This window comes from Amblyomma maculatum, chromosome 1, assembly GCF_055883805.1.
Source record: "Amblyomma maculatum isolate TAMU_Amacu chromosome 1, ASM5588380v1, whole genome shotgun sequence".
Lineage (NCBI taxonomy): Eukaryota > Metazoa > Arthropoda > Arachnida > Ixodida > Ixodidae > Amblyomma > Amblyomma maculatum.
The window spans coordinates 29,470,271-29,493,717 of record NC_139344.1 but is presented as its reverse complement, the minus strand read 5'-3'; the positions used below and the strand labels follow the sequence as shown (position 1 = coordinate 29,493,717).

At 46.6% G+C, this 23,447-nt stretch overlaps 1 long non-coding RNA gene across 1 annotated transcript; it reads left to right on the top strand.

Moving 5' to 3' along the window:
• Positions 1-20,222: 20,222 nt before the first annotated feature.
• On the top strand, positions 20,223-21,740 carry LOC146202013 (uncharacterized). Its single transcript, XR_014701950.1, has 3 exons — positions 20,223-20,316; positions 20,383-20,485; positions 21,698-21,740. It is a non-coding gene; the product is annotated as an uncharacterized LOC146202013 (long non-coding RNA).
• The last annotated feature ends 1,707 nt before the right edge of the window (positions 21,741-23,447 follow it).

Sequence of the window (23,447 nt, the reverse complement as noted above, 5' to 3'; positions counted from 1 at the left end):
TGCGGGCTTCACCTTGTAACACACACTGTACAAGACTGGCACAAACACGAATAGGAAAAAGTAAAACACTCACCAAAGTGCAGACGCTCCCTCCGCCCGCGCCGGCTTTTCGCTTAGAATCCAAAACGCCTGCGACTGTTGAACTTCTTAAACACGTCCTCCTTGCGCAGAAGCTGCCGCCCAAGAGCGGAGTCCTCCGAAGACTTAAATTCGTACGTTCGCGCTCCAATTTGAACAAAACGATCTTCGTGATAATCACCAGCGAAAAACCTACATACGGTGCTTCGTTCACAGTGCAAGATGCGACCACGGTGGCGGGAAAACGCCAACTGAACTGGCAGATCGCCGCACTCAGCGTACCCGCGTCTGCGTGCGAAGAAAACGGGGCGCAGAAGAACAGCTTCGGTGAAAAGCCGCCACCCCCGCTGCGCGACTGCTGAAGCCAAGGTCATCTCCGTGAAAACAAACCACGGAGAAGGCACAGAGCGGAGACCAAGCGGGAGCAACCCCTCCTCCCTCCCCCCCTTTTTCCCCCCAGCCGACAGGAAGCGACCCTCGACCTCTCCGGACATGCTGGCGCCGTTCGCGGGGCACGGGGGAAGTGGGATGCGGACAGAAGCAAGGCGGCGGCCGAATGCTTCTTTGAAAAAAAGAGTCGCCGTTAGAAGACGCATGCAATCTTGTTTTTTTCTTCTTTTTTTTTCATACGCGAATGTTTTTGCTATGCGTGTTAACTCTATAGTATCCGTGGGATCAATCGGTGATTATTAGAACCCCTCAATGTTTAAAGTGACTTCATTTTAGCATGGTGTCCACTTTAAGAAAGGAAAGAAAAGAAAAAAATTACAGTAAAACTCTCCAAAGACATAGAGCGGTGGAGGATTCCAATACAGACTGCACCTCATTTTGCAGCAATAAGCTACGGGCAAAAATACCTATGCTTGGGCAGAATGTCAGACCCTGAAGCATATATATAGTGAACTTTGGAACTGGTTTAAAAAAGCTCTGTCCTGCCCTACATGGTAGGTTCAATCTAGGATCCTGTTTGTTAGTATGATGACTCACTGAACTTGTTTTATGATAAATATAAAATATGTCCTACCACTAAAGTTACCTTCTGCGACATACAGAAGCTGATCCATTACGGATTCTGATTGACATTCAACGATGTATTTGCATTATTAGTGGAGGCTTTGCCATCATGAAGTTTTTAGGGCATATTTTCACTGTGTTGCGAAGCTTGAGCTTAGTGTGCACCTTTAATATGTACTTTTATATAACATGAACGAGCACGCAACTGCATGCTGCTCTTATATTTCCCTTTGCAGAATGTGGCCAATAGTTGATTACAAGTGAGACCAAAAATTCATAACGAAATTGTCACATCATGCTCTTATCGTTTGTGCCTAAAACTACTTAAAAACATGGGTCAGCATGAACAGTACACGCTAATTGTTCGTGAACGTTGAAAACTGACAACAAAAAGCACATAGAAAAAATTGCACAAAAAGTCTATTGGGTAGAACACAATAAAAATTCTGTTGGCCCTGTAAAGATTGCATTCAGCTGGGGTTGAATGTCTATCGAAATTCAGTAAATTCAAAAGGCGGTCAATAGTCCAACAATAGAGTTTCAAAACTCTATTGTAAGGGTAAACTCATTGATTTAAAAGAGATTCGCCCCTGAAGCGCCCGATTTGTTCACATGAGTAGAGCCATTAGCGGCCCTAAGAGAATTTTAGCAGCGAATTGTAAAGAAGCAGATATGTTTTAATTTGTATACTTTTTCTGTACTTTCCTTGCTGTGTTTCTGCATATTTAGTTGTGGTTGCATTTTTGTATATCGTGCCCTGTAAGCATTTGCTTGGTGTATTGTGGGTTTTTGTCGCAGTCGAGCATAAAGAAAAAATATTTCAGGCATGGTCTAGCGGTTAGAATATTTGGCTTTCAACTAGGAGGTCTGGGTTAGATTCCCAGCGTCGGAAAATGAGTCCTCATGGCGAAATGGTAAGAGCGCCAGTCTTTCTCTCCTGACTTTATCACGTTGGGGGTGCATCGGATGAGCCATTTTAGTGCTGGGACACTGAATTAGTGAAGCGGAGAAAGAGCTGCTCGCGATTGGGCAGCTGAAGATGAAAAAAGGCGATGCTTGGTCGTAGGTATTCATTATTAATATAAACAGCGCGAACACGAAGATAAAGGACAAGATACACGAAAGCCACGGTACAAGCGCTGACTCACAACTAAGCCTAAGCCCTTTACTCCAAGACCCAGAAAAAACAAACATGAAGAAAACGAAACGGTCACGTGAAACAACCCCCGGGTTCACCTACTGCATAAAAAATTACTTAAAAAAATCACTTAAAAAAGACACCTCTTTGCTTGAAAGAGCAAGAGAAGTCTTGCTGACACACTTATTGTCCGTGTCTTTTTTAAGCAAGGAGGTGTCTTTTTTAAGTGATTTTATAAGTAATTTTTTTTATGCAGTAGATGAACCCAGGGGTGGTTTCTCGTGACCGTTTCGTTTTCTTCATGTTTGTTTTTTCTGGGCCTTGGAGTAAGGGCTTAGTTATGAGTCAGCGCTTGTACCGTGGCTTTCGTGTATCTTGTCCTTTGTCTTCGCGTTCGCGCTGTTTATATTAATAATGAATAAGTACCAACTCGCCCAACAAAGTATCTTGGTCGTAGGTGCTTCGAATCAAGGCGTCAGAATGAAAGTCTTCCTGATGTGCCTGAAGAGGATGTACGAGCGGCTTTTGTGTTATGCGGAAAAGTACATCGAGGCTTGTGCGCGAAAGGAGCGGGGGACAAGACTTCCACCACACGCATTGTGTCCCTCAGGCAGGAGTGAAGCTTGAGGACCTGCTCCGCAAGATGAGTATCGGAGGTGAACTCGCCCTTGTTTTGATGCCAAGCAGGGCGCCTCTCTGTCTCAGCTGTCATGGAAAGGGTTCGACGTGAGTGGCGGGCGAGCTGGAGTGTGTGTCTACAATTTTGGCACGATGACAGTCAATGCGAGCGCACGTATACTCGTGTGGCCGGCCCGTCAAGCAGCAAAGAAGCGGAGATATGTCCGACCTGCTGATGGATGAGGCTGACGCTGAAAGAGCTGCAACCTCAAAGCCAAATAGCACTTTTGTGAAGCCGGCTGAGACTTTACTGGGGGATGCAGGAAGCAGTAAGGCGGTGGAGTCGGCTGCCGGGTTTGAGCAACGGGCTCCGAAAGCATCACGAGGCGGCAATGCTGCTCCTGTCGGGGGGGCACCATTTAGCGCAGAAAAATAGAAATTGCGAATACGGGAAATTGGGAATAGAATGAAGATGAAAGTGCTGCCTGAATCAGATGTGTTCCCAGCACGCTTCGTCAGTTTTGACCACTTTACCAACGATTTTCTGTAACGCCATCGTTGCTGTTTTGCTTCGTGCGCTGATTAGCCGTCACCTGATTGCCCACCAGCTATAGTGAATGCCCTTACCGAGGCGAGGTGTAGCTTCACTGCTCCCGTAGCGCAGCAACCAAGGGCTTGTGATGAACCAGAAATACGCCACAACTAAGCCACGGCGCTGCTCGACCGAAGTCGGCCGGCTACTCGAGAAGGGGCCGGCTCATAAGGAGTTAATTAGTTGGAACCGAGATTCCAAGCATTCCACCTCGTCTCTGCGTTTTTTGCGCATACCAACATGTAACCTGGACGTGATATCATGAAGCAGCTCCCAGCTATACCTCCGCGACAACCCGCTGATAGAGGAGCTGCGAACTTTTTCATACAGTCATGTGTTTCTGCGTAACGACGCAGTACTCACTACATGCACCATATGACAGACCGTTCAAGATTCTCCGCTGTGAGTGCAAAATGCTCATTATTGTTATGTGGAGCCGGCCGGAAGTTTCTTTCACTGGACAGAGTGAAACCTGCCTCCATGGAAACTTAGTCAGTCCACAACGTGTATTTCCACCCTGCCGCCTAGCACGCTTGCAGAAGCGCCTAGTCCCATGGCAGCGGATTCTTGAGCGACAGAGACCAGCAGCTACCACACGCGCAGTGGCAGATATGTGAACGCACTAAGCTGCCCAAAACCCTAAGCTTGAGTTAATGCTCTCACTGGGGGGGGGGGGGGGGGGGGGGTTGCTGTGGTGAACTACAAATACGCCACAGCTTGGCCACGGCGCTGCTAGAGGAACGTAGCCAACCGTAGCCGACTAAAGTCGACCGGCTACACGTACACGAGAAGGGACCGGCTCATAAAAGAAAATAAATTAGTTTGCACCGAGACTCCAAGCGTTCCGCCTTACCTTCACGTTCCTCGCGCATGCCAACAGACTATGAAAAAATTCGGTTGTCCTCAAGGCACCACGTCACCTATAAAGCGAGCTGCTGCCGAAATGACAGCCGAGACTGAAGCCTGCTTCCAAGGAACTGCTCAGAAGAGGGTACGCCTTTCTTCTCTGTCTGTACAGTCACCATTTTACATGGTGGGGGTCAAGGTACGTGAGTGCTTTGATGTCAAAACTTTATCGCATCGTCTTCTCCAACCAAATCTCGATTAATGCCTTGGAACAGCAGGATTTTAAGGCTTCGCTATTCACCGCCCCACTAACAGTATAATCGTTTGAGACCGCTTTCTTTCCAATGTTGTCCGCTTCCGGGAATTGGAAACTATCCGCCTCTGGCACAGCACGACCGCGTTGGCTGTAGAAGCTTATCTAGCATCTGGATCAGATCTTCGGATTTATGTCGTGTGGGGTGACGACCCGGACGTCGCCCAGGGATTTTGCTTCTTTATTGGGCTGTTCTACACACAAGATGGTGGAAGCATGCTACATGAGCACGGGGCGTAAATGTCTGGGCACGCTACAAAGGCCTCTGTCTCCTCCGGCTCGCATCTAACTTTATGGGGGCATCTTCCAGCATTGCATGTACAAGCCCGGATTGATGCATTCTTATCGGTGCTTCCGCCCTGGCCGCATAAGAGCTTCCTGCCCGTGTAGTGCACCCACCTCTACGAAAGACTCTTATTTCAAATATCGCTGTGGCCTTTGCTGCAAGGACGACCATGATATCACTTCCAAAGACTACCCAGTAAAGCGCCGCGCCATAGAGAAACGCCTTATGCGCTCCCAGGGTTATCACCCGAAACCAATACAGGAGCCACTAAATAATGGCTTCCAAACATCTAACTGTTTTGCATTGCTCCAGCTTAATGAAGATAAGACCACCGCGAAACCGGGGCTGGACGAAGGTTTCTCCGCGACCCGAACCTACAATGAAGCATTGATGCGCGACAAAGTAGGCTCCGCTAAACAGCCCCAAAACTCAGCCTTCGCTGATGAACCTATAGACGAAAATGTCGAATTGAACAACCAGCTTACAGTTCTGCAGGAGCAGGTTTAACGTCTCTACCAAAGGCGAGCCTTGCTTACACAATCGTTCAATCACCATTCTGATCACCCTTCTACTGCGTCTGAATCCCCTGCTCACATCTCGTTAGCCCCTTGTGAACCACAAGCGCCTGTCATGTTGTCTACTGTAGATCAGCTCCATTTCGTGGCACAGTAACTGCAAGAAGTGCTAAACTTCCTCCCGTTACCCCCATTTTGGATTCAACATTGAAGAGCCACCACTACGTCTTGCAATAGAACTGTCGGGATGTCGTGAACAATTAAAGCGAGATTCGGTACACGACTGCGCATAGGTTAACTTCCTGCGCGATAATTAGTTCTACAAGAAACAAATGCTTTACCCCCGCTTTCTGCCTTCATTGCCTACTCTTTCCCTAGCATGCAAAACAGTCGCAGCGGTGCTTAAGTTTATATCCAAAACACCAAGCAAAGCCGTCATATATGTAGATGAATGTTACATCCAAACTGAGTTTTCACTGACATCATGGTTCAACAAATGGCAGAAGTAATGACTGCGCTAGTCCGCCTCCTCCAAATCGATGTAATTGTTGTCTCGTGCTACTTGCGTCTGTACAGTGGGGGAGCACATCTAGAACTGGGATGGATTGCGCACCTTCCTCGCACATACCCGGGAGTCCTATTTTGCTTGGCGATGACTTTAATGCCCCACATCAAACTACTTTATGGAGAAGTGTATTGTTGGAGGCACTTACTGAGGCGCATTTTTGTGCTTCTTAACACCCCAGGCAGCGCAACCCAATGGTGGGATCATTCGCGTTGGCCGCCTTTCTCTCCAGACCTGACATGGTGGTGAGGTGCACGTCCTGTCTCATGGAATCGAGTACTAGACTGTTAAGGCCATGCCTCATCGTTCAATGGTTTGGACTCAGATTTCCTGCGCCGCCGTAGACATTACTGCTTTGTCACTTAGTGGGACTTGTTCAGAACAAAACTAAACTCCTTGCTCTCAGCTACGGTTAAGCTTTGCGCTCAGCACTGCAAGCTACAACTCATTCCAGTTTGGTAGAAGAAAACCGACCGCCTCCGGTTCTGCACCTTCGTCGCTTATGCGGGGTTCGTCGCAAGGCGAAACTGGCGCTCATTAGAGAGCCACTCTCTTGGGAATGTCGAGACACAGTACAGCCGCACGCCGACATGAGACGCGCTTCTCTCGTCAGCGGCGGCAGGACTGGTGCGCATCGCTAAATGCAAATTCACTACTCAATCAATATGGTGCACCTGAAAGCCATTCAAAGGTCCCGTAGGCAATGCCTGTCTAGCATCTGGACAGACGCCACGCCAGTTTGCATCAGTGCTGGTCGGGAACTTCCGGATTTCGACCAGATGGCAGCTCCGTTCACCCGCCTAAATAATCTCCCGTCAGGAGCAAGCTCGCTTCGAAGCAAATAGTTCCTTGTAGGTATTGAAAAATATTTCACAATGGCCAAGTTTCTCGCAGCTATTGACAAAACAAACCCGTGCAAAGCTCCGTGGCCGGATGGACTGACATAGGAAGTCTTTAAGGATATGAAGAACCAGCTTTAAGTGGCTGCTTGAGGTGCGGAACACACTTTCGACCTCTGAAAATGTCCCGACCCCTTGGAAACGTGTTGAGGGGGTGCCCGGGAAGCATCCCACTAAGTTAGGCAACCTTCGCCCAAGCGCTTAAGTCCGAATTGTGCAAATTACTAGAATGCATGTTAGCTATGCGCTTGTCATGGTGGTTTTAACAATATATGGCGCTACTAGGTGGCAGATCTCACAATACCCCCTCCCCCCTCCCCTTTTAGCAATGGACGTCCACAAGGCAAACGACAATGTCAGCCACCCAGCGATCCTAGCTATTTTAGGCTGGCTTCATTTTTCGGCTCCAAAAGTATGCCATGTTATGAGATCGCCCTTTGAAAATCGCCGCATATCTATACGCATAGGCAAAGAACGTGTTCGCTACTTCAGCCTATAGGGGAGTGTACCTCAAGGATCCGTGCTAAATATTATTTAACATGGCGTTTCTACTTTTTGCCTGATACGTGGCTACATTCCGGACGTATTGCCGCTATCTATTGAAATCTTTGTTTGTTCTTTTTTCAACAGGGCCAGCATCCGGCCTCATTACTGATTCTGATACACGAATCAATTCGGTATACTTTGTTCATGCTCGTTGTCGCGAGGCGCAGATTTACCAGTTTCTTTGTCGCGCGAGATGCGCCGAGATGGGTTTCGAAGATTCCTGCTTGTCGCGTATGCTTCTGCGCTAGTCGCCGTTTGCGGTTTTTTCTAGATGTTTCCTCGCTGCTTTTAAATTGGGCGTTTGTCGGTGTGACGGCATTCTTAGTTCGACGATCGACGAGCACGATCGTTGTTATCGCCGCTTCCGATTCACTTATTTGTTTCGGGCTAAGTCAGGCCAAGTCAAGTGCAATGCCAGTGTCCTGATTTCTGGCTACCGGGCTTGTCACTACTACGCGACAATATTTTCTTGCAACATAGCGCTAAACAGACAGGGACACAGCGAGACACACGGGACGGGCGCTAACTTACAACTGAACTGTTGCAAGAAAGCTGTCACCGACTCGCCCAAGCTTCCATCCTGGCAAACGTTATTTCTTCTACAAAGGGCCATTTTCCATGTATATATTTGCAACCGTGCACTATAGTCTCCCTCATCGCCTTGGCTGCCTGCAAATCGAGAGTGTTTGAATTCTACATTCGACACGAGATTCTACCGCCTGAACTGCGGTGGTGGTTTGGTGGGTATCAGGGCACGGTGTCAGGATATGCAGGATCATGAGATCAGAATGGCAGGACATCACTCGCCTTCACAAGAGCGCTCTGCTCCTGCGACTGCAAGCTGAGTGTGGCCCTTTTCGGAGCACACAGGCCTTCCGGGAACAACTCATCATCGCAGGAAGATCCACTGAAGTCATCTGGCAACAATGCCTGCCGGCTCTGAGGTGTCCGCTCCCTGAGAAGGCATCCTTAGCGGTGAGCAACGTCTGCTGCACAGACGGAATTTCCCTTCCTCGTGAAGTGTCCAGTGTACTTGGACTAGGACCAAAGTTCGCCGTTCCGCTCAAGAAAACCCCCCCAAAACTGGTCGCAATGGTTCACCACGCCTCCCGTCTTGCCCCCGACTCAGAAAAAGACAGATTCATTTAAGAGGGTATGGACGCTGTGAAGCGGTATGGGCATGCCAGATGTAATATTCCTATTAGCCGCACAGTCTCCTATTTAAAAGAGAACTCTCTTTGCTTGTTGATGTCCGACAAAAAGGGAGGATTTGCCGTCATACCTAAAGCCACCTTCGACACCAAGGCCTCTTCGGCCATTAACTCGGTATTTGACAAGAAAAGTGTCTCTATAGCGTCTGTGAAAAAGAAAGCGAGGCAGTTATGCTCCGAGCTGAAATTATGTGGTCTTCAAAAGAGTATAGAAAAAAGTGAAAATGATACTTTGAATATGTTTTTCGCAGCGGAAACCCATAAGGTTGATTGCCCCCTTCGTGTAATTATATCCGAAAAAGGGTCATGGAAAAAATCGATTTCGACCTTTCTCAAGAAGCAATTAATGATGCTTAATGTCGTGGACCTGTATCTAACAAAAAGTTCATATGACGTAGTAAAATTTCTGAAAACTAGAACTGATAGGTTACTTGCCTTTTCTATTGCCGTCAAAGATTTATATTATTCTATCCCCCAACACAAGTTACTTCTGTGCGTAGAACAGTGCATAGACCGTCATGGCTCCACAACCTTCCAAAACGCCTCAGGGGTGTCGGTGCAAGGGTTCCTTGAACTGCTTACAACGTACCTGTCCTCGACGTTTTGCTCCTGGGATGGAACCATACACCTTCAAAAAACCGGAGTTCCGATAGGTTCTTGCATCGCACCAATTTTAAGCGACATCTTCCTGGCTTCAGTGGACACAGTTAGCTCAAATTCTAGAAAGTTTCTCTGTGGTTAAAATATTTCGGTATGTAGATGACTATTTGGTTTTGACGAATGTAACTCACGAGAACTTTCATGGGACTGCACAACAAATCTTAAACTGCTTTAGCACGGCACTATCTCCTTAAATCCTAACTCATGAGATGCCAGCAGATGTAACCATTCAGTTTCTGGACATAAAGATGCACCTCCAGGCACATCACACCTGCTGGTCCTATGAACCACGGTGCAAAAAACCGGTCCTTCCGTTCCATTCGGCTCATTCTAAGATAGTGAAACGTGCCATCGCAAACCTCTGCTTCTCCAATGCACTCAAAAAGCCTTGTACACATTGTAAGGCATCTAGTTTTCTTAATCAGTGCAACTGGCTAAAGGAAGCAGGTTACCCGCCGTATCTTCTGGTATCTGTCGCTCAGAATTTTGCTGGAGCATACCCTGTTTGAGTTCGGAAAGGCCGAACCTAGAGAGCCAACACCAGAGAGACCAACAAAAATTGGCAGTTAACCCTTATTGCCACACACTTTCCCATAATCTTAAGAGGATAATGAGCCGTGTGCAAGTAGAGTGCGTTTTCTCCGCTCCAGACAAGTTAGCAAAACTATGTAATCGCGTGAGCCCTCGTCTTAATCAAGCCACAGTGTAAAAAGAAACACAAAGACCGACATGTCACATGTAAAAAGAATGTAATCTATTCTATACCACTAAAATACGGCCGGAAATACATAGGGCAGACAGGCAGATGCCTCAATGATAGGTTGCGGGAACATAACAGTGATGTCAGGAATGGTGTGAGAGGGCATCTGGCTGGTCACACCAATGAAAAAGAAAAATATGGTAAAACAAAAAAGTGTCCTGATTGTTATCCTGATTTTAAAAGCTCTTTTGTCATTGATCGCCACAAAGACCAGCTCACCAGGGAAATCGTAGAAGCGTTCAATATACTATCCCAAAAAGAAGATACGTGTGTAAGCACCGCCTCAGTGTTTTTATCTGACAAGGAAATGTAATTCCTCTCTGCCAATCTGTGAATGTCTCTCGACGATAACACTGCTTGATTGCTTCCTTGTATGTTCGTTTTATGTGTCCTCTTCATTGTTTAGATAGTGCTTATATTGCCTTCTTTCATGCAATAAAAGTTCAGTTGTAAGTTAGCGCCCGTCCCGTGTGTCTCGCTGTGTCCCTGTCTGTTTAGCGCTATGTTGCAAGAAAACCGTCACCAACTCGCCCAAGCTTCCATCCTGGCAGACAATATTTTGTACGACGAATGGAGATGTCATAACGGTATGGTCACTACACACGGACCTAAGCCACCAATAATTTGGCCTTCAGGCTCATCTTGACAAGACATCTCAGTCGTGCACGAATTTATTTTGGCGTGCTGTTTGTATGTATGCCCTCAATGTTGAAAGTGATCGTCGAAACTTCTTTTATTCAGTCCAGTCGTACTTGAAATGTGAGAAAATTTAGCTTGTATTGGGCGATTTTAACTGTGTGTGTGCTGCTGCTGATCGAGGGAAGATTAGATCAGTGAAAGGAAAGACAGCTGAATTGTTGAATGTATTTGTGCATGAATATATTGCTTGGAAGATATCGGAAATGTGTTTCCTTCTGGAACCCGTCTGGAATACACGCACTTTCAACGCGATAGACATGCAAGGCTAGACAGGCTGTACAAATTTACCTGTGCAATTTACCTGTACAAATGTACAATTTGTATCTGTTGATGTCGTTCCAATTTGTACCGACTATAATGTAAAATCTGTTTCGTTTAGTGGTCATTGCCTCGTTAGTGCGACTTTTGGAATGAAGGTTACGAAATCGGTTTTCAACTGACATCTATGGAGACTGAACGAAAAAAATTTGAAGGATGAAGAGTTTGTTAAGGCAATCACGAACAGTTTGGAATGTTTGCTTAACTGGCATGAAGAAATCCATGCAGATAAATGGAAAGATTCGAAAAGCAGGTGAAGCTTAAAGCAATAGAAAGGAGCAGTGTTATTTGGTACAAACAGAAAGAAAAAGAAAAGGAACTTCATGGACAACTTGAGTGCCTGTTGTGCATGGAAAGCAGCGCGCCAGGAAAGTTCACTAAGCAAATAAGAGATGTGAAATCTCAAAGAATCGACGCGGAGAAGTACAGAGCCGCAGTTATACGCGCAAGAAGCGATAAACTGGGCAGGCGAGGCGCCTACAAAGCGAGCGCTGTCAGATGAAAAAAAAAGGTACGCTTGCCAGTAGGAAATAGGCAGATTAGACATGAAGGGCAGATTACGAATGATGCTAAGCATGTGAAGTGTGCGATTATGAAACATTTTGCTGAGATTCTAAGTAATACGCGCGAACATGGTGAAGGGTTTCCGATAGAAATTTTACGGCTAATGCTAATGCTCGATGATGGTGTGAAAGACAGCCTTGAAACACCTATTACTATGCAAGAGATCGAAAAGGCCATAGATTACCTCCCCTCTAGGAAAGCCGCTGGACCAGATGGGCTGAGTGCCTCCTTTCACAAAACATTTAAAAACTATGTTTCCAGCTTTATGTTGAAAGTGATAACAAAAGCCTACGAACGCAAACAAGTGCCATTATCCTTTACTACATCACACATCGTACTTATCCCAAAAAGTGATCATCCAGAGAAACGCCAGTTGGTGAAGTCCTATAGGCCCATAAGCCTGACAATAGTTGATTACAAAGTCTTTATGAAGGTTTTGGCGAAAATATTGCAGAGTGTAATAGCCAAGTTATCGGACCGCACCGAACGTGCGGCATCAGATGTCTCAGCATTGCCACAAATATACATGTGGCACGAACCGTACTGGAATGTGTAGACACGCTTGGAAGTCAGGTTGCCATGATTCAGCTGGATTTGGAAAAAGCGTTCGATCGCGTATCGCACGACATCCTTTTCTCTAATCTAGAGCATTGTAACAATTGGACTCGGTAATTGTGGAGGGAGGAAAAATGGCGTACGCAAACTGCTGGACGCGTATTATAGTGAATGGCAATCTCAATGACAGTCTCGCAGTTCGCTCTTCGGTGAGGCAAGGATGCCCACTCTCTCCCCTGCTTTTTGCAGCCCATCTCGAGCCATTATGCTTGGCCATTCTCAATAATGAATCCATCTCGGGTTACAAGCTGCAGTCTGCACAGGTGAAACTACTTGCTTACGCGGATGACATTGCAGTATCTTGTACAAACAGAGGGAGCATTTGTGAAGTGATTAACGTTGTTGAAAAGTTTTGTGACCAGACTGGTTGTAGGGTAAACTGGGAAAAAAGTTCCGGGTTTTGTCACGGTTTATGGAAGGCTAAACCGGCTTCTTTCTCCCGATCGCAATGGTCTTACTTGCCAACGCACTATCTGGGTGTCCCCGGCAATGCTATCGCGATCCAAGCTTACACTGGAAGGAAGAAGCAAATAGAGTGCGAGAGAAAGCGGAAGCATGGCAGGGAAGGCAACTGTCAATCTTTTCACGCGCTTTCGTCCGCATTGTGTATTTGATTTCAAAGATATGGTATGTAATGAATGTTCTATGCGCATCACGAACTGCTATTCAAAAAATTCATCGTGTGTTAGCGGTTTCTCTTTGGACGTCGACCTGGGAAAAGACGAGGCGAACGAATTTATTCCTTTCTTTAAAAAGCGGAGGAGTAGGTTTGGTTCATTTGTTTCTACGTCAAATCGCGCTTTATTTTTCTTCATCACCAAAATGACACCTTCTTAAAAACCGTCATATAAGTGCGGCAGCAAAGGCTGTTACCTGGAGTTGTTGTCTCTTCATGTGAAAACATGTGTGGTGCTGTCACAGGATATTGGCGCGAGGTAGTTCTCTCTTACAAGTTGTTAGAAGGGCGTTTTCCCCCTGAATATTTGTGCAGTGTTCCCAACAAAAAGTTGTATAAGGGCCTAGTTGAAATCATTCTGCCGGCACCTTTGAATCGGGAGCCTTACCGTGGAGGCCCAGGGCAGGATATTTTAAAACGAGTGAAGAGTATGCCAGTTAGACCGACCTCCAAAGCGTTCTTTTTCAAGTTGCACTCTAATACTCTATCCGTTAAAACCTGGTTTTACGATAAAGGAATCTATCTCCCTTGGATGATAAATTGCCAGCTATGCAAGAGGCGAGAGACAATCGAACACATATTCTTAGACTGCTGGGACGTAGTATTTCATTGGGACGTGCTACAAAGAACAATTAAAAAAGAACTGCCTCTAAACCCTTATGGCATCAGGTTTTTTTTACCAGCGAAGAACGAATACGTACCTTATGATTTAGTTATGATTATAGGCCTCCCCAGCTTGTGGAAACTACGAATGCAAGTAAGGCATGAAAATATTAATACAAGCAGTGTGCGTGAAAAATTTGTTGAACGTGCTGTTTATCTACAGGAGTGTATCCTACGCTCCCTGACCCACCACAGTGGGCAGACGTTCTGGATGACTTAGTAAAATTGAAGAAATTTTAACTTCACCCACGTCAGCTCAAGGACAGATGAAGTGTTTTAAAGGTCCACTGAAAGGGGTCACCAAGAAGGGTAAACAACGCCATAACACTGATAGTTATTGAACCAGCCATCATTCTCCCGCAAAAAATTTTCGATCTAGCTTCTGCAACACCAGAGATATCGGCGATTAAAAATGAACCTTCCAATTTTTCCTCTCAACTCGTACGCCGAAGGGAGCCATAAAAAAATAAAGAATACAAGCAAGTTCAAAGCTCCGCCCAGACCTACGTCACTTCGACGAACTTCCGGTTGCCGCGCGCTCGCTCGCTGGCGTATCTCGCGTCAACCCGTCCTCGCTCGCACACGCCTGAGGAGTTCGCCAGTTCGCGCAGCGACGGTTAGTGTAACCGCGAACCCGTGGTTACCCTATGTTACACGCCGGACCAAACCATGGTTACACCACTAACCGCGGTTATCGCAAACCGAGCTTGACGACCTCGGTTTGCGTCGTTAACCAAGGTTATGACGGCGTCTGTTGACGGAAGCTACTCGTCGGCGCCCGAATGCGCGAAACGTACGAGCGGGTCTGCTTCACAAAGTTATTCATTTGCCCACTGTATCACGTTTAAAGATCGATATATAGAATATGGTGCCGCCCGACGTCTTCGATTACGGCCGACAGCGCACCGACTGCGTACTGAAGCCTTGTCTTGCCATGCAGTATCGTTTGAACATCTTGTTGCTGAGGAGAACGTCAGAAAATGCGCGGCCTTAGCTATGAAAGTACACGAGTTTGCAACGCTTGCAGCACGGGATGCCGCGAGCAGGCTGAGGTAGTACGTTACACAATTACCGCGGGGGTGGGGCGCGCGAGCGCGGCGAACGACGGCGCCGTGCGTAACCGTCCCTAGTCGTCGCTAGGCCTAAATTGTTTCGCTTCGAAGCCGCGGCGGTCGACGCTTTGGAACATGATCAACGCTGTCGTAAATCGTCTACTTATGAAACTGCCTTATAGTGAATCCTATCCTGCCATAGTAAAATAATCACAGGATCAACTCTGCCGACGTATTAATCGCAGAGCTAGTACGAGCAGATCGGATGAGCCGAAATGCACCAGCGGCAGCTGGCTTTAGCAGAAACTAGCTTGTATCACGGCTATCGCTCTTACCAGCAATTTGCTGCTGGTTAGCGATCCTCACGAGGGCTTCATACTTGATATTCGGCTCAGTATTCCAGACGCCAACAAATTTTGGCACGCTTTATTTCGGTGGAAGATGAATAACTGTCTGCTCTCAGATGAAATCTTTAAGCGTTCTGTACCTACTTGTTTGAAAGACATATGGTCACGTCATGATCTGTCAGTTTTTCAATAAATGAGACTTGTTTAAACAGGAGACCAAAAACTTGGCAATTGAAGCCACTGCAAGAATTGCGTTCCTGAAGAGACACCATCTTCGTGAGCTTGGGCCCACTCTAACTGAGCTACATGAACTAGAGAGGGTTAGCCCGGGTGTCTATGTTGCATAGATTAATAACGTAAAGGCAGAAGCTTCAACAATTTGCGACGGAAAGGTACAAGGGGGCCTTGATAAGATCTAGGACCCGAAGGTTTCTTGACGAGCAACCTTCACGTCGGGCCCTGAGTGATGAAAGAGAGAATGCTCTTACGAAGGAAATATTGAAAATTCGGTATGGTGATTGCACATACACTGATGCTCCTAGTATTCTTGCTGCTTTCTATGACCATTATCGAAAGCTGTTTAGCAGTTGTGAAGATCCAGATCAGGGTTCCGATTATAATTCGTTACTTGAGAACTTTCCTCGACTAGACAATGAAAAGTGTGCAGTAGTAAAGGTACCCAATCACTTTAGACGAAGTTAAATCAGCCATTCCAGGCCTTCAAAGCCAAAAATCAACTGGCCCAGATGGTATTACTAGTGAATTCTATAAAACATTTTCGCCGTGCCTAACGCCTGTTTTGATGGACGTTTTCCAAGCATCTTATGATGTGGGTTTCTTGCCTCCCACTTTCTATTCAGAGCACACAATATTATTTCCCAAAAGCAAAGATACTAATCGGTTGAAAACTGTTGAAGGATATCGTCCAATTTCCCTCTGTAATGTTGATTACAAAATTTTTGCCAAGGTTCTTTGTTGTCGGCTGCAGCTCGTCATTATAGACTTGATAGATTCGCATCAGGTATGTGGTATCAGAGGGCGCACTGATTCAAACACACATCCATATTGCACATTCAGTAATCGAGACAGTATCAGATGAGACGGACCAAGTAGCTCTGATTCAAATTGATCAGGCGAAGGCGTTTGATAAAGTTTGGCACTATTTCTTCTTCGCGGTCTTGAAGCATGAAAGCATTGGTGACGTTTTCTCAAAGGCATAAGGCTCTGCTATCTGAAATCTTATACAAGAATAATTGTTAATCAGGAGCTAACGAAACCAATACCACTGGAATCATCTCTTCGTCAAGGATGTCCACTGTCTCCACTGTTGTTTACCTTATATCTGGAACCCCTCTGTTTTAGTATAATTAACAGTGCAGCCATCCGTGGTTTCTCTCTGGCTCAATGTGAAGTTAAGATTTTAGCCTACGCGAACGATATCGCCCTCTTTTGTTCTGACAAAAAGAGTGTACTTGAGGCTTTACAGTTGACTGAACCGTTCTGTGACGTATCAGGCGCGCCTCTTAATTTAGATAAATCCAAAGGTTTTTGTTTTGGTCATTGGGGCACACGACCAAGCGAGTTTGGAGGCATATGCTGGGACTGTAGTCCTCTTCAGTATCTAGGGGTTCCGCTGCACCAAGCTCGCAACAGCGCAGCCTACTGGGATTCACAAATCGTATACCTATGCGGCGACAAACACAGGCTTGGATGGGTAGGGAACTCTCAGTGTTTTCTAAGGCACAGGTCTGTAACATAATTTCGTTTGCAAAGCTTGCGTATGTCCTTCAAGTCCTGCATTGTGCGAGGTAGAAAGTATAAGTTATACACAGAATATTTGCAACATTTGTGTGGCGCTCTCCATGGGAGCCCATGCGGCGTGACTTGTTCCTTCCGTTAGGGTTTGGTGGAGTGGGCCTTCTTCACTTGTTTGTGCATCAACTTGTTTCCCGTTTTTTTCTTTTTCAAATCGGTAAACCACCCGTTTCTTGCAATTGTGCTCATTAGGCGTCTTAGTACTCATTTGCCTTACTTATTCGCACCGAGTGGGCAGGCTCGTGAGGGGCCTTTATGGGGATTCCTTAAGGAGGTTGCTGACTCTTTCAATTTTTTCACTGTACGTTTCTCTGTAGATTGCCTGTATGGCCTCTCGAGAAAGCAGATGACCCAAGTTCTCACTGAGTTTGTTCCCTACACCGTTGTATCGGCAGCTTTATCTGGGGTTTTGGACACCACTGTACTAAAGCGTGTTAGACAAATGTGCATTCAGGCAGTTGCAGAAACGTTATTTTTCAAACTACACACAGCGACGTTGCCTGTAAAGACGTTTCTTCGTGATAAGGAGATGTTTGTGCCCTGGACGCTCAATTGTCGTCTCTGTAACGTGCCAGTAACAATTGATCATTGCTTTATTCTGTGCCGTGATGCGATATTCTTTTGGGACAAACTACAAAGAACTCTTAAAAAGCACATTGAAATCACACCATATATTATTAAATTTTTGCCTTCTGACAAAAACTCTCTCGTGCCTTAAGATCTATTTGTGTTGATGGAACTGTTCAGTCTGTGGAAGAGCCGTATGATGGACAGGCTTGCCGAGCCACCAAGATTGTCCAAATTCGTGTTTCGGGAGCAGTATGCTTTGGTGAGGAGTGTATATGCTGCACGCGAAGAATTTTTATGTTTTGATGATGGTGCATTGTCAGGCTAGGGATATGGCTGGCTCGTATTATGCAGCCCGGTAACTTTAGGCATGTACAAGCTTAAGTAAGTAACTTTTCCTTTTTTTACAGAAGTTTTCCCATGCAATAGAGAAGAAAAAACGTTCCGGCGTGGTCTGGCTAGGATACCTGGCTTTCACCTTGGAGGCCCGGGTTCGATCCCCAGCGTCGGAGGATGAGGTGTCTTGGTGTAATGTTACACTCAGGACTTAAAATCCAGCGATCCGAGTTCAAGTCTCGGTGAGACCTTACATTGCGTTGAATGTTTGTTTTTTTCGCACATGCAGGGATAAGGAGAAGAGCTGTTTTTATGTTCTCTTGAACAAGCGTATTCCGACGTAGCCTAGGATTCCATTTCCGGACGCTGAAGCGAACGGACGTGTTATCATGTGCTCCGACAGAGCGGTGTTGGCGGTTGCTTCCAGCCGCGGAAACGGTTTTTTGGCCCTTCCGTCGGAGATTACTTGCCCAGTTTGCCTACAGGAAGAATTGTGCTCAATACTTTATTTATTCATGCCGATCCGAGACGCAGGCTTTATCGAATAGAAAATTTCCGGGACACGTTGGTTCATCTAGGTATGCTCTCAGAATTTCTATTGTGAAAAACTGCGCCGAAATAAACACACCACAAGACAGAGGACGGGACAAAGGCGCTACTCACAACTGAATTTATTTAACTAGCCCAACTAGCCCAAGAAACGGTATTAATGCTCTCAGAAGTTGTTGCTTTGGGAAGTATCAGATAAACTACGTTTGGGCCGTGACTACGAGAAGCCCCGAAGCCCTCAAGAAGCTTTTAGCGGCATCTGGCTTCAAAGTGAAGAACCGGCCGTGTGTAGTTATCGGACCCCAACAACTAGGACGTGAGACTGAAGATACACTGGGTGTTGCACGGCGTCACCTTCGAGGACGTGCAGGAGGCCCTATCACCATTTGGAAAAGCGACGAGCGTGACAAAAGAAAAGTGGCGGACTCAAGGCGTCACAGATAAAGGAGCCGCGACGCGGTCGGTGACACTGCTTTTTAAAGCCGGTATTGTCGTGACGCTGGGACTAAGTCGACCCGGCCTTCGCTTGGTAGCGTGCAGAGACTCCGCGTTGATGAAGGATTGAATCTTCGAAGTTGGTAAAATATATACAAGCAGGTTTAATGGCACTTTGAGAAAACTTATTTACATGAAAAAAGGGTATATCAGCAAAATGGCAAGCGTTAAGAGTTCCTAGCGAGAAGCGTCTGGATGAGCCGTTTACCCAGACTCAGAGCGTCATTTCGTGCTCTGCAACGTCCTTAAATCCCCCTATGTCCAGCCCCTCTCTGAAGATGCTGACCAATCAGTTCCAGGGCACACCCCTCAGATATCGGCAACCAATCGATCACATCACTGCACTGATGGTCTGATGTACTGACTGGTCTAGTATTGTTTCGTCGGGTGTGGTCACTTGTTGGCGGGCAGAACTTGGGAACGGCGAGGAGGTAGATTTCGATTCTTCTGCAAAGATTCGCCATGTTGGTTCCGGCAAGTGGATTTCCTTCTCAGAAACCCAAGTGTACGTGCGCGCCACGAATACTGCTCACAGCATTGTCCCTTTCCGGCAATTGCAACTCTTTCCTGCATTTACGGGAAATCCTCTAATGGCCGTAATCCTCATGCTCCTTTCTTCTCCTGTACGTCAGCGGACGTGTCACTCCGATCGTCTCCTTTGGACAAAATGCATTCCTCACTTGACAATGGCGCCTCTCGACGGGAAGGGTGAACAGTTGAACAAAAGCACTTCCGGCTATTTCTCACAGGGCGACGTTTCTTTGCATTTTTCTTGACGTTCCCTTGACAGGGCCAACTTGGCAGTTGCAGGGTCACGACAAAGCAAAGCATACTCACACAAAAATATTCATGGGAACAGGCTCACTTAGAGCCCTTGCACCAACAGCACATATCAATACCATGTCCACAGGCGCACAATAGTGCGCACAAGCGCGGACCATGAACGGTCACAACAGTATCAAGAGTGACGACATCCCGCACCAGCTGAGAATCGCAGGTGAGCTTGCGCTCATTGTGGTGCCTGGCAGGGTGCCGCTTTGCCTTCGTTGCAAAGGGACGGGCCACATTCGACGAGAACGCTATGGTGCCGCGCTGTAGCACTTGCCGACGTTTTGGGCACATGGAAGTAGACTGCGTGAAAGCCTATGCGAGTGCAGCGGGGTCTGAACGGGGAGAAGACGTAACAGAACATCTTATGAATGAAGTAGATACCGAAGAAACTGCCGGAGCACAGGGCTGCAGCGGTATTAGCCCCGAGAGCGAACACTGGCGCCGCTGCGATCGCCTCAGTCTGACGTCACGGCAAGGACTCCGCCAGCCGGGCTGCTGCTCCTCCCGGCCGATGCCGGCTCCTTTCGTTCGTTTTCGCTCGCGAATAATCGTGGGGGCTTATTGCTCAGTGCGCAGTGAAAATCACGGAAGAAAGCCGGTGTAAGCTTCCACTTTACCCAAAGTTGTTCAAAATGAAGGAGGTTAGATTCATAAAGTTAAGAATGGGGAAGCAACCGTCGGCATTGCCACTAGTGTGCAGTAAGCACTTCAAAAAGGAAGACTGTGTAGCCGGTGTACAAGATACTAGGTGAGCCGTACGTGTAGCGACGCTTTTACGGGCTGTTTGTCAACTAGCCTTTTTTTTAATTATCAGTGTACAAGAACAAAGCTATTGCCAGACGCTGTTCCATCCGTCAACCTTCCCGTGCGTCCTAGCGATGCAATGCGATCGCTCCCGGGATCGACGAAGCGGCGGCGTAAGTAAATCAGCCATTGCTCGAACTTTCGTTTCCTAGATCTTTGTGTCAGTGAGTGCTCAGACATTTTGCTCAGTAGCGGAATGTCCAAGCTGAATCAACTGGGACCCTGATTAAGTTTTTGTTTAAAATGTGTCTCACGGCAGTGGTGTTCTCGAGTTCATTCATGCCGCGAAATTTGACACAATTCCGCACAGCTGTGCTGGTCTTTTTGTTTGAATGATGATATTTTCCAAATTTTCCAAGACACGGGGCGCAGATTCAATGCAACGCATCCCTAAAAACAGCACTTCAGTAAGGGTTGTGATAGGGAATGTTTTTTGTTTCGGGCTCCGTGAAGCCCTGCCTTAGATATATACGTCTCAGACTTGTGTGCTATGCAACAAGCGTGGCTTTAAAGTGCACGTGATGTGCAGCTGCTCTGCGCTTTTCTGAGGTAATGCCCAAACTTCGGTGAGGCCTTGTTTCAGTGTTTTTTGAGGTTGTAGCCTGAATCACGCTATCTGATTCCAGGTGAAAGAGGCGTTCCCGCAAAGTAGTACCAGTTCTGCGCACACGCAGAGGCTTTGACAACACACAAGAATGGGGACAGTAGTGAAAATTCGAGCGCCGTTTACCTATGGATACGCTATGCGGCCACTATTCCTTTGTGATGATTCACATTAACGTGAATGATTTTTATCAAGCATTCAGGAAAAAGAAAAACATTTAAATATCCCGCATTGTCTTTAGTTCTGACTATGAAACTGAAATACATGAGTAAGCTAGAATCGTGATAAATTATCGGCTTTTGCTTCCTCACCACTACTGTTGATCAAAACAAACAATATTTACCTTAAACAATCTCTATATTACTGCAGTACCTTCGAGTGGAGAGCTTGTTACAACATAAAAATGAATTAATGAAACCACAAGTCATCCGTAGATACACGAGGAATATTCTTTTATCTAGCCACGTCACCAAATGTACATGAAAATACTGCATTTCAACCTTATCACTCTAAGCATAATGTTACCCTAAGAACAGAGAAGGACTGGCCTGTTTAAACAAGACCCATTTTTCATCCTCTTCACATATGGATTCAATGAGCTGTTTGTAGTATTTAACAAAACGAAAAAGTTTTCAATGCGTGGCGAAAATTTAGTGATATCTCTGTATCTGTAAAGAGTGGTTTAATGGCATAATAATTCTGTAGTTTTTTTTCTCTCAAGGACCAACACACAGCGCTAACCAACTCACAGGAATTTCTGAAGGTATGTAATACAGTTTTGTACACTGCTTGCCTGTTTCACCTGCAGCTGTCTTTTTTTTTTTCTCTTTTCTTTTTTTTTGACAGACCTTGCGCTTTTTTCTTTTCAGGAGTTACCGTGAAGGTTCAGAACCTTTTCAAGGACGTTGGGATTCAGCTCAGCGCGAATGACATCTTCAAGCAAAAACAGCTAATAACGGTTGCAAAAATCATTGATGAAAGTGGTTGCGCTGCTTCACTAAGGCAGCGACTTGTTTCGCACGCTTTGTCCACATAGGAATTTATGCTCCTCAGTGAAAGGGAAACTGGAAAGAAATTTGCAAATTAGCAGTGCCCCCAAGACATCCCATGCGCGCACGGCTGCGGCGCAATAGGCAGAGGCGAACGGAATGACGGAAATGTTTACGACACGGATTGCTGACCATCAAAATGCGCGTTGCTCTTGGCAAATCATGCGCAATTGCTTCTCAAAAATGCTCGACAAGTAAGATGATTCTAATAAAGTTTTAATCAGTAGCCTCTTTTAAATAAAAATCCGTGCACAAATTTCACAGCGCGCAGTCCATAATACGCGCTCTGAGCAACGTCCACAGCAAAACGGTACAAATTTATCGCGTCGCAGGCATATAGACCTATCTTCATGGTTGTATTACATTCGTAATACAATCATGAAGATAGTGACTCCACGCACATCATCAGTTTCAAGGGACGACGCACGAAAGGCTCCTGCGGCGGCGACGGCACCAGCTGCGCCCGTCGCGGCGAGCGCTCGGTCACGCGCGAGACTTGCGCTCACCGCGACGAGCCCATGTTTCGTGTTTTGAAAGCAAGAGGAATCATAATTAAATACTTCTTTTTTCCTGACACTCGATCGGTGCTGTCTGCGTTGTTCATAATGCTGTTCTTATGAGAACAACCGAGGCCGCAGACTCTAAGCTACGCGGCAACACGGAGAAGCCAGAGCGATCGGCGCAGGCAGTCCTTGCCGTGACGTCACGTCGGGCTGACCGCCAGAGGGCGCCACTCAAACTTCTCGGGGCTAATAAAGGAGACGACGACCACTCCGGCGCTCGTTGTGCTCCATGCTGAGGACCAAGAAAATGCTGTTGCTGCCGCCGGCGAGAGTAGAACGAGGTGTAACGAATGGTATGGACGAACGAGAAGCTGCTGAGACTCGAGGTGGGGAAGCTGAAGTTCATGAGAGCTCAGTCCCCATGGAGGCATGCAGTTTCAGTTCAGCGAAGCGTTCCCATAAGGACATCGACACCACTGGCAATTGCGGCAGCGCCGTGAATGAAGAACCACCCGTAAAGACGGCCCTCGCCAGACGTTCAAGTTTCAAGCCGAAACCCACTGTACCGCCGGACCGGGTACGGGTGCCTTCTCCAACAGCGTGGGTCTACGCGGCGTCTGCAGAGCCGGCAACGGAGCCTGGACGCTTAAACTTTCTCTAAGCTACTGTGTGAGCACTATCTTTACATACAGAAAAGCCGACACCCCCAGAACAAGAAAGGTGAGACTATGCGGCTCTTTTAACTTTTGGAATCATGGCAGCTAGTAATATGTTTCAGCATTGTGTGTAGCTAGCTTGAATGTGAGTAGTCTGTCTGCCAGAAAGAAACAGTATCAAGTTGGACGTACGTTCGTTGAAAATGACGTAGATTTAATGCAGTACAGAAGACTAAAATCGAGAGTGAAGAGTTGACAAACCG